Source organism: Cryptomeria japonica, chromosome 7 (assembly GCF_030272615.1).
Source record: "Cryptomeria japonica chromosome 7, Sugi_1.0, whole genome shotgun sequence".
NCBI lineage: Eukaryota > Viridiplantae > Streptophyta > Pinopsida > Cupressales > Cupressaceae > Cryptomeria > Cryptomeria japonica.
Window position 1 is genome coordinate 59,608,540 of NC_081411.1, and position 10,392 is coordinate 59,618,931.

At 34.6% G+C, this 10,392-nt stretch overlaps 1 non-coding gene across 1 annotated transcript; it reads left to right on the plus strand.

Annotated features, from left to right (window-relative positions):
- The first annotated feature begins 8,081 nt into the window (after positions 1-8,081).
- TRNAK-UUU (transfer RNA lysine (anticodon UUU)) lies at positions 8,082-8,154 on the plus strand. Its single transcript has one exon. It is a non-coding gene; the product is annotated as a tRNA-Lys (tRNA).
- Positions 8,155-10,392: the final 2,238 nt, after the last annotated feature.

The window sequence follows — 10,392 nt, forward strand, 5'->3', positions numbered from 1 at the left end:
CTATTAAATCAACCTTCTCTTTCATTAAAATTTCAAGAAACAATGAATAGTTTCTATTATGTATTTTATTGCTATAGAAATCAAAGAGGGGGTTGTTAATTATTTATCAAAGTGGGTCTTCCAAAATAAATGAGAGAAAATATGTATGTGTATATTAAAATAATACTAGCAATTGCACCTTGGTGTGGAATGGGTGTGTCAAATAGATCTAACAAGTAAATTAGTAAAAGGCATTTAGACTATTTTTTGTATACATTTGTGTGATGCATAAGGTCAATTAGTAGGCCATTTAGAAAAGTATTTTGTTTGTGCAACAAAGGTCTAAATGGAGAAATGAGAGCTTGAAACCATCTATGCATCTAATTATAGGGATCCAAATGTGACAAACTAAATGTCTAAGTCAAGAAGATAATTAGTTACCATCACCAACAAGCTCATGTTATGTTCAAAATTAGGGGGGGGGGGGGGGCGGAGAGAGAGAGAGAGAGAGAGAGAGAGAGAGAGAGAGAGAGAGAGAGAGAGAGAGAGAGAGAGAGAGAGAGAGAGAGAGAGAGAGAGAGAGAGAGAGAGAGAGAGAGATGGGGGTGTGGAGGTAAGGAGATTGAGATTGAGATGGAGATTGATATGGACATGGAGATGGAGGAGACGGATATGGAGAGAGAGAGGGAGAGATAGAAAGAGTAAAGAGGTATATAGATGGAAGAGATATATGCATAGAGGGGGGAGAGGAAAAGAATGAGATAGGGAGAAATAAAAATAGAAAGATAGAGGAAAGAGGTGATATATAAAGAGATAGAGATAGAGGGAGAGTTGGAATAAAAAATATGAAGAGATAGAGAGATAAAGAGATATAGATGTATAATTCTAAGAAGAGGGAAAGGAAGAGAAGATTGGGAAGAGATGGATTGATAAAGATAGGGAATCATGTCTAAAGATAGAGGGTGAGAAAGGAAGAGAGAGGTAGAGATGAAGATAGAGCAAGAGAGGAAGAGGGAGACAAATAGATAGAGAGATAAAGAGAGATGGTGAGATATATAGTGATGAGGAGATAGCGATATAAGGAGATATAGATTAGGAGAGGGAGAGAGATAGAAGAACAAAGAGTAGAGAGATAGACAAATAAAGTTGGGGAGAGGGAGATAGAAATAGGGGGAAGAGAGGGAGCGAGAGATGTATGGAAAGAAAAAGAGAGAGGCATTGTGTTATATAGAAAGAGAAAGATATCTAGAGAGAGAGAGAGAGCAAAATAGAAAATAAAAAGGAAGAGCAAGAGATATAGATATAGGATGACATAAAGAGATAGAGAGGTAAGACAACATAGGTAAAGACAAATATGGCTACAAGATAGAGAGAGGAGAGAGAGGGGGGGAGAGGGTGAGTGATATAAATAGAGGGAGATATAGTGAGATAGAGAGGAATAGGGAGAGAGGGGTTGGGAGATATTAATAGAAATAAATAGAGAGTAGTGAGAGATATAGAGAGAAATAGTGAGATAGATGTAAAATTTCCAAACTTCCCTTATTTAAGGCACAATCCTTCTTAGGGATCAATAGTATTTCCTAGCACACCTAGTGGGACATTAGATATTTATTATATAGAAGGATTGGTGTATTTTTCAAGTGTTCCTCTAGAAGAAGCTTTTCATCAATTTTTAGCATTCTAGCATGAACATGACTCAAAGAGTGTGTACCGCTTTCCCTTTATGGGATAATCTCTAGCAAGCTTTTGTTCATGTTTCCACTCAACTATGGGAGAATATTTTTATTAGCAAGTATTTTTCCCCCTTTTTATTGAGAATGATAGAGCATCACCCATGTGTCCCCAATCTTTTCATCAATCAACCCATTATGTTGCCTATTACCCTAATGAAAAGAGTTCCACTAATGTTAGCACCAAAGGGAATATGGAATATTTTTAAGACCAATTAAGGTCAATTGAAGAGGAAGAGTTGAAATATCAAAACTAGCTAACTTATCATACCTTCGTGCAATAAAATTAGTTGGAAGAACAAGGAAGGGGACAAGGTGAACAGACCAATATCCAAACCAATATAATAAAATCAACAAATGTTTGCAGATGAATAAAAGAGTCCCACTTCAGAACTTGCACCAACTCAAGGAAATCAATTTTCCTTGTCTTTCTTGAAAATGATCTTTCCTCCACAAATGCCTCTTCACAATACTATCTTTCTTTTCAAAGACAAACTAGTCATCTAGAAATTAAACTAGTCTCATGAACAAGAAAGAGAGAGGTACATGAAGATCTTTTCTCGGCCCCATGACTACTAGAAAGCAAGGAAGAAGAAAGATATGTACCAGTCCTAGAAGCCATATCGATTCACGATGAGATAGGGCAGATCCATGTGAACATTTGGTGCACAAAGTGAGTTCTACAAATAAAGAGAGCATCAATAATGAAGCTAGAATTATTCTCAAAAAAATTCTGGAAAACCTCTTGACCTAGGACGAAGGCTTGTCCAATTTTGGGATAAATTGGAAGCTTTCTATTCAATAATAGAAATTAAGATGCCATCATGTAAAGTAGTATCCATGACATATGGAGATCCATATCACTTCCATAAATGCTATAGTTTAGGTCATTAACAAAGTCCATGGAAGGTCACAATGTAGGTGGAGTAAGTTGATGGTGGGTAGATGGGTAAGTGAATAAAATTTCATTATATTTAACAATTAAAAACAACTTAAATTTTTCTTAAGACCTTATATGGGCTTGTCAAAATCAATCTCATATTTATAGACTAGGCACATTGTTAACCCATTTTCTTAGACATCGTCTTTTAAAAAGTTGTCAACACTACTTACTTTGTTAGGAACTTAACATGGTTCTAAAGCCACCACAAAGTTCTGACAAGAATACATATGCAATTGAATTTGATTTTTCCATTTATCACTTTGAACTCAAAACTTTGGTAGAGGATCCCAGTTCCTTGAAATACTCAAGATATTAGGTTTGACCTTGACATGGAACTTTACAGAGATCCTTTTGAAATAAGTATTTTATTAGGGACTGATACTATATATGGAACATGATTCTTGTCAAGAAATTGATGCTTGTTGAGAACTAGGGCATAGTCCCAAAGCCACAACAAAGTTCTAACACAAAACACACAATGCTCCAAGGAACTTTCCTTTTCCTTGGATGTTCTATGTTTTGGGACAAAATGGGAACTGAAAGGAAATTTGCAACCAACTTTTTGACAATTTCCACATAACCCAATTAATATCTTAATCAAATAAACTCATAGAAACCACATGCAAAGAATAAACAACATACCCATGAAAATGTGACACAAGATATACTCTGGGAAAACCCTCATGAGGGAAAAATCCTAGCCTCCAAAAGCATCATACACCATGTATTATCAGCAATGCCTAACATTACAATACAACTATGGAAAGCTTCTGAAACCCCGCCGTCAACAAGCACTCCATGCGACCAAGCATGAATCAACACATCCCATGCCATGCTTCCTTCACAAATGCTAACCTGGCTAACTGACCAACCCAAAAAACTACTCTTGTGGTTGCTTTTATAAACACAAGCTCCCACAAAACCACTAAGTAGTATTACATCAAAACCATGTGTCTGAAACCATGTGACAATAAAATAATATTTCTCCTACCCACCCTTGACCCACATTTAATATTGGGTACTTCATCACAATTACATTCCCTAATATTAAATAAATATAATATAACAGTTCCAATGTCCCAATACAACTCATCAAGTGGTTACATGAATATTCCAAAGGAATCTCTACATGTTGCACGTCCATCTAGGTGCTCCTAGGTGTAACAATATAATTCCATGTCCACCTCACAAAATAATAAAATAATACAACAATAATACAACAATAATACATTATTATGCAAGGTGTACACCACCATTTTCCCAACAGGAACTTTGTATTTCTATTAGTCAAGCTCGTGCTTTTAGAGGTAATAGGAAACTAGAACCTTAGATACACACACGAGACTAGTAAGTGTTAGGCCTTGAGACATAGTAAGTCCAATTGGAACCTAATTTTCTTGATCCCAAATAGGGACCAAATTCCACCTAGTAATACAAGGGTCAACTGTGAAGTAGAAATTGGAACTAGAACCTAAAGTTTCAATTTTTTTACTAGGGTGAGAAATGAACACATAGTGTTCATGTATCTCTATGTTTTTTTATTAAGGGTAAAACAAATTTTGAACAAACCCAAAACCCTTCACGAACAAATTTTTCTAGGATCTAGAACCCACTTATGTAATGTTACCAATAGATAAACACACACAAACAATAACCTAATAGCACCAAACCATAAAGATCAAAATATTAGAAAATGATCTACAAAAGGAACAAGACAAAGTCACAACAAAAATCATCTCATATAATCTAAAATGATAAGTTTTGAAAAGGCTCCCATAACCTTGAGATGATACAACAATAAACTCTTCTTATCTTATAGATTCTCCACCTCAATAGGAGAGAAAGGAAGGAAGTCTAAAAAGAGGGCAGAAACATCTCTCTTGGAGCCAAGAACAAGAGGAAGAGTAGCATCGACCTCCTTGCAATAGATCCAAACCTCTCTCACACAACCACACTCCACCTCAATAGGAAACAACACCACCTCAATAAGAAAGGTACAAGAGGGGACTAGTTGGAGCATAAATAAACTCTTAGTCTTACCCACAAGAAGGATCTCCACCCCCATAAGAGACCATTTCACCTCAATAGGAGAAACATGATGAGAATCTAGGGTAAAATCAAAATAGGCCCTCATCAAATACACCATGATAAGTACAAATAGAGCCCTTTCAATACCTACAAAATCTTCTCTCCCATGATAAGTACAAATAGAGACCTTTTAATACCTGCAAGAGAAATCTTCTCCCCCGAAATGGAGGAAGACACCCCATCCAAAAACACAAAATAACAAAAACTACCCCTAGAAACATAGGGACATCAAGTAGAGACTTGAGGGGAAACCAATAAACCTCCCTCACATATGCTTTTCAACTAAAGGGCACACTACCCAAGCAAGAAAAGAAAAGAAACTTGAAACACAACATGGATATTACTAAGGATAGAAAAATAAAGCACATATCCACAACATCAAAATTGTTGACCATGAAACAACATAAGGCCTCCAAAGCACTAGAGTTGAGAGTAACTTTGATCATTCTCTTAACGACAAAAGTTTAACAATATTCCCTCTCAAAATAATAGAGAGAATGACCATCCAAAAGAACAACAAAGATTAGAACCCCATTAACAGAATAGGGATCCAAACAGACTGCAAAAAGAGTCTATACAGAGGAAAGATTCAAGAAAAGCATGCAGAACATTGTCAAAAGACATGATCAGAGCCTTAATGCCAAAAGAACCCACAAAAAGCCGCACAACAATAAACCTAACAAAGTCCTTAGAAGAGAAGCCCACCACAACCAAGCAAGGCCAAACCGAAATGACCCACAAAGTAGTAAAGCCAACCCATGATTAAATCAGGAAACCAACATCCACAACATAAACCAGTCTAGGTGACACTGCCAAAACAATAGGATCTAGCTCCAACAAAAAAAAAAGGTGAGGATATACCAAAAGAAAAAACATCCCTCCCAGATATAAAATCATCGACCACTGTTCGTTCCATATAGACTGCAATAATGTCTACATCCAACAAAAAAGCCTAAAGGCCCTTTCCATGAAACACCCACCGAAGCGTCCCAAAAGCCTAGAAGCAAGAAACTAACACTCAAAACTAGCCCAAACAATTACAAAAGAAAAAAATCTTGGAAGCACGAAAGGAAGTGAAATGGAAGCTAGGGGGAAGAAACTTGAGAGGAACTCAAAGCAAAGAATTTAAGCACAAAAAAGGGGACCAGACCACAGAACTAAGAAAGCACATAAAAAGAACCCCTCCCAAATCAATCGTTGTCTGGCTCTCCCTCATCCATATCCCCTACAACCCTCGCTGACACTCTCGCACACCGGCTCCCACCCATCACAACTCCCATCTCACCTACCAGACATTGTGTTGATCTATGTGTATATGATTTCTATGTTTCTCTGTTGTTATAATATGTAATGCTTGTTATTTGAATGTCTTGGGCAATACTTTCATAGTAACTATTTATAGTAATCATCATCTATTATAATTATATAAACAAATAAATATGAAATAATAAATGAGTTACATTGAACATTCAAATTCTCTCAAAAAATGTATTATTCTTGAGTGTTTTTGGAGGTGATTGTCAATCTTAATAAAGATAATTATCTTTGATGTCACTTTTTTCTTGTAGAATCATCAAAATTCTCTTAAATTGACACTCATAAAATTCTTATAAACTAATTAAATCATAGAAATTTTAGCTCATATATTTTTTGGATTTGAGCATGTAGATTTGTATTTCAGATGAAGGAGCATCCTCGGTTCTTGGCAATCTTGAATCAACCAAAAACATTTCCTTTCTAGTTTGTTTTCTGTTTTGTAATTTGAGTATTTCTTTTTGCATTTTCTTACATTGGCTCACTAGATCTTGCAGAGTTGGATTTTGCTTGAGGACATGATCATCTTCCTTATTCCTAAACTATGGGACGTTTGGATCATTTTTCGGCAAGTTATTGCTTCTGGATTTTGAGACTGTTTTCTGGCTTAAAACCCTGGAGCTATTTGGACCTATTTGCTATTAGTGAATCTTGCGGATCCTTTTCGTAGCTTGCACAGTCTCGACTCATTGATTCCAATGTTCCTTAGTGTGTGGTTGACATTCCCTTTGATCTGCACTTCATCCTTTTGATCTTTTGGAGGAATCTCTTTGGCGGAGGTCAACCTATTGGTTTTACATGTTTGATCTTCTTCTTCAACATTTGATCCCTTTTGGACCAACCGGATCTCCCTGGATCATATAAATCATTGTAATTGAGCATTAGAATTCATGCCAGAGAAGTTAGAAGGTAGATCTTAAGATTTATAGGTCCAAAGTTGACCAATTTTGTAATAGAGCATGTATGTGGCAGGCCAGTGAGCCGAATCTTATAACTCAGATGTTATTGGTTACCTATAATCATCTTTTATGATTTAATTCATTCAGTTATGAATTGCCCCGATCATATCCTCTTGTTTCCGTTGTGTTTACTCTTGCTGCCCGGTCCAGATTGATCCCTTTGAGGTCCCTCCTAACCGATGACTACACCAATTTCCTATATTTTAGATCAAACTTCGTGATCAATCATCACTTATCTCATTTTTTCTTTCATACATTGATAATAGATCATGGAGCTTGATCCAAAACATTGGAAATAAAATCTACATGATCAAATCCAAAGAAAATAAGCTAAAAAATGATAAAAACTAATATAAAATATGATATGGATTTTTGGATTACACTATGTTCAATTTTTTTTCATCAACGTTTTGGATGATAATATATGAATACTTTGGTCTCTTTCTTTTCATCTTGATCATGGATCATGTAGTATGATCCAAAATGTTGATGGAAAAAAAATGAACACAATGTAGTCCACAACTCTATGTCGTATCTCCATGAACTGTGAAAACTACATAACTTTAACTAATAATAATATCTAATGGTTGATAGATATACCCATTTTTAGTTTTGTTGAATAAACACTACCAAAATAATTGTACAAAATTATAAACATTTGAAAAAAAATTGAACACAAAGTAATCTGCAAATCTATATCATATCTTCACAGAGTGTGGAAACTACATGATTTAAAACTAATAGCAGCATTTAACGATACTATCAAATGATTAATAGATTAAAACAATTTTTAGTTCTCTAAATTATATACTACACAAATAATTGTTAAAAACATAAACATACAATACATTACAACAAAATATAAATATTTATACCGATTAACCATTTAATAACACCTTGAAATTCAGTTAACTCCAAATGGGGATGGATAATAAGACTCTAATGCCCTTTTCAACTTTCACGTGGCCCCCTCACTTGCGGATAGCAGTTGAGAATCTTACGTGAACGCTTTTTGATTGATAGAGTAACCAAAAGTATTTATTAAATAATTTGGTTTTAAGCCAACATGCCGTCTTAGCTCAGCTGGTAGAGCGCGTGGCTTTTAACCACGTGGTCGTGGGTTCGATTCCCACAGACGGCGATTCAAGTACTTGTCCTTAGTGAGAACGATTTAACGTCAATCCTGAATTTAATTTCGACAAGATTGTTTGGGAAATTTAATTTTGGAACGTAATTCTATACCAGCCAACTTTTTGGGAAATCTCTCCCAATTGTCCCCCGCAAGTCTCTAACGCACTACTGGAAACCTGTAGTGCAATTTTAGATTTTTACATTTAAATACAAGCCATTTTCTCTACTCTTTTATCATAAAATATTGGAAATGGTATAGTGCAATTAGACCACCATTATAGGTAATTCCATGCCAAATTGGAAGATGTGAAAAATAAAATACAAAGAAATTCTAGGATGTCAATTGTTGAGACAAAATTATTTAGTGATCTAGTCTATGATGTAGGTTTTCCAATGAATATATTTAGTGTTAGTGTGTGTAAATTATTATAAGCTTGATATTAGAAGAGTTAATATAATAGATGACCAAATGGTAGAAAAACTAGACATTCCTTCTTTTACTATTGTTGAGTTTTGCAACATAAGCCTACAAGATCAAACAACAAATTAGAATACCTTCCACAAGTGAGAGTAGCAAGAAAAATATGTCATATTGCTTAAAAGAAAAGATTATAAGATGAAATTGCAATGCATAATGATGTGCTTATGTAGAAAGCACAAAGATGCCCTGAACTAAATTTAAGAGAACTAAATAAAAAGCATGAGGAGCTAAATAAAGTTCAACTAGATAGCTTAACTAAATTGAAGCTAATATTAGCCTAATTAAATAAAATCTAAAATGTAACTAAGTTTATCTCTCAGTGAATAGAGTAATAAGAGGGATCTAATTAATTCATAATTAGATAATTGTCCTAATTACTCCAACACTCCCCCTTAAGATTAACTTAGGGGGTAGCTAAAAAGCTAATATAAATGCATGCATGAATGAGCCGCAACAACCAAGGCCCCGATTAGGTACTCATGTACAAACCAATGCTAAGAAATGCAACTCTCAGAAATAGAGAAAAATGAGAAAAACCCAGTGGGAAAAAACCCCTCTCCAAAAGAGACCAACAAAAATGAGAAAAAACGTACATGTGACTAGCATGATGGACTCAAAATGTCTCGCCAAGTACTAAATCTATCACTATAGTACAATCAAGATTCCCCCCATAGGAGAGAAAGGAAGAGATGATGTATCCACCCCATAATGAAGAAGCAACTCCTATGCCAATGATGAATGCTTGAGGATAGAACATGATACACTATATACAAACAATATTTCTTCCCACAAGAAGAAAAAATTCAATGAAGATATGAAAAAGCACTTTTATAAATAGGAAGATGTACGAATCCAAATCCAAACATTGTGTACCTTTACAAATTTCTCAAATTTTTCTATGTCCATGATAGATGATGATGCCAAAAACCAATTAGGTACATGCCCAATCAATGTAGGAGGCACTGACAAATGAGGACTCTACAAAAGCTGATAAAGAACAAGCTCCAAGAGTAATGAGGATAAGTTGAGAACACTGATGTGGCTATCAATAAAGAGGAGATGAAATTCCTCAAAATAATCCTCCAAATATACAATAAGAGACTCCATAGACAAGGATGATATGTTTGTAAGATACAAATCCCAAAAATTTGTATCTAGAAGAATAATGTCCCGTTGCATTGAATCAATGGGGTTCATGCAAGAGACAATTCCAATCTAATTAAGAGTAACAAAATATGTGTGACTAACAAAATCTTGTTTAATAGCATATGATAATCATCTCTTGAATAGCATCTATATCTTAATCTTTCAATTTTGGAAAATAGATTCCTAAGTGAGAATCAATGGCCTTTCATTAGTTTATGAATATATGAGAGAAAAAATGATGGTCAAAATGGAGATGCTTAATGAAATGCATACATAATTTATGAAATGCATGAATCATAATACATATGCACCGGATGTGCATATGAATTATGAGTATTATAAGTATAATAATACACATGTTTATGCAAAACAATAGTTTTAATCTTAAGTCAATTCTTTACATAGCATATATGTATTATAAAATAAACACATTTCCTACATGACACTTCAAATATTTAAAGGTTAAATTTTCAGCATTAATAGTTGAAGTTCTATTTTAAATAATATTTTTATATTTTTAATATAAGATAACACACTTAAATTTCATCCTTGCTATCTTTACATACTTGACGATGGATTTTTATCAAACCACCATCAAAATGTCAAACATATTTCTAATTC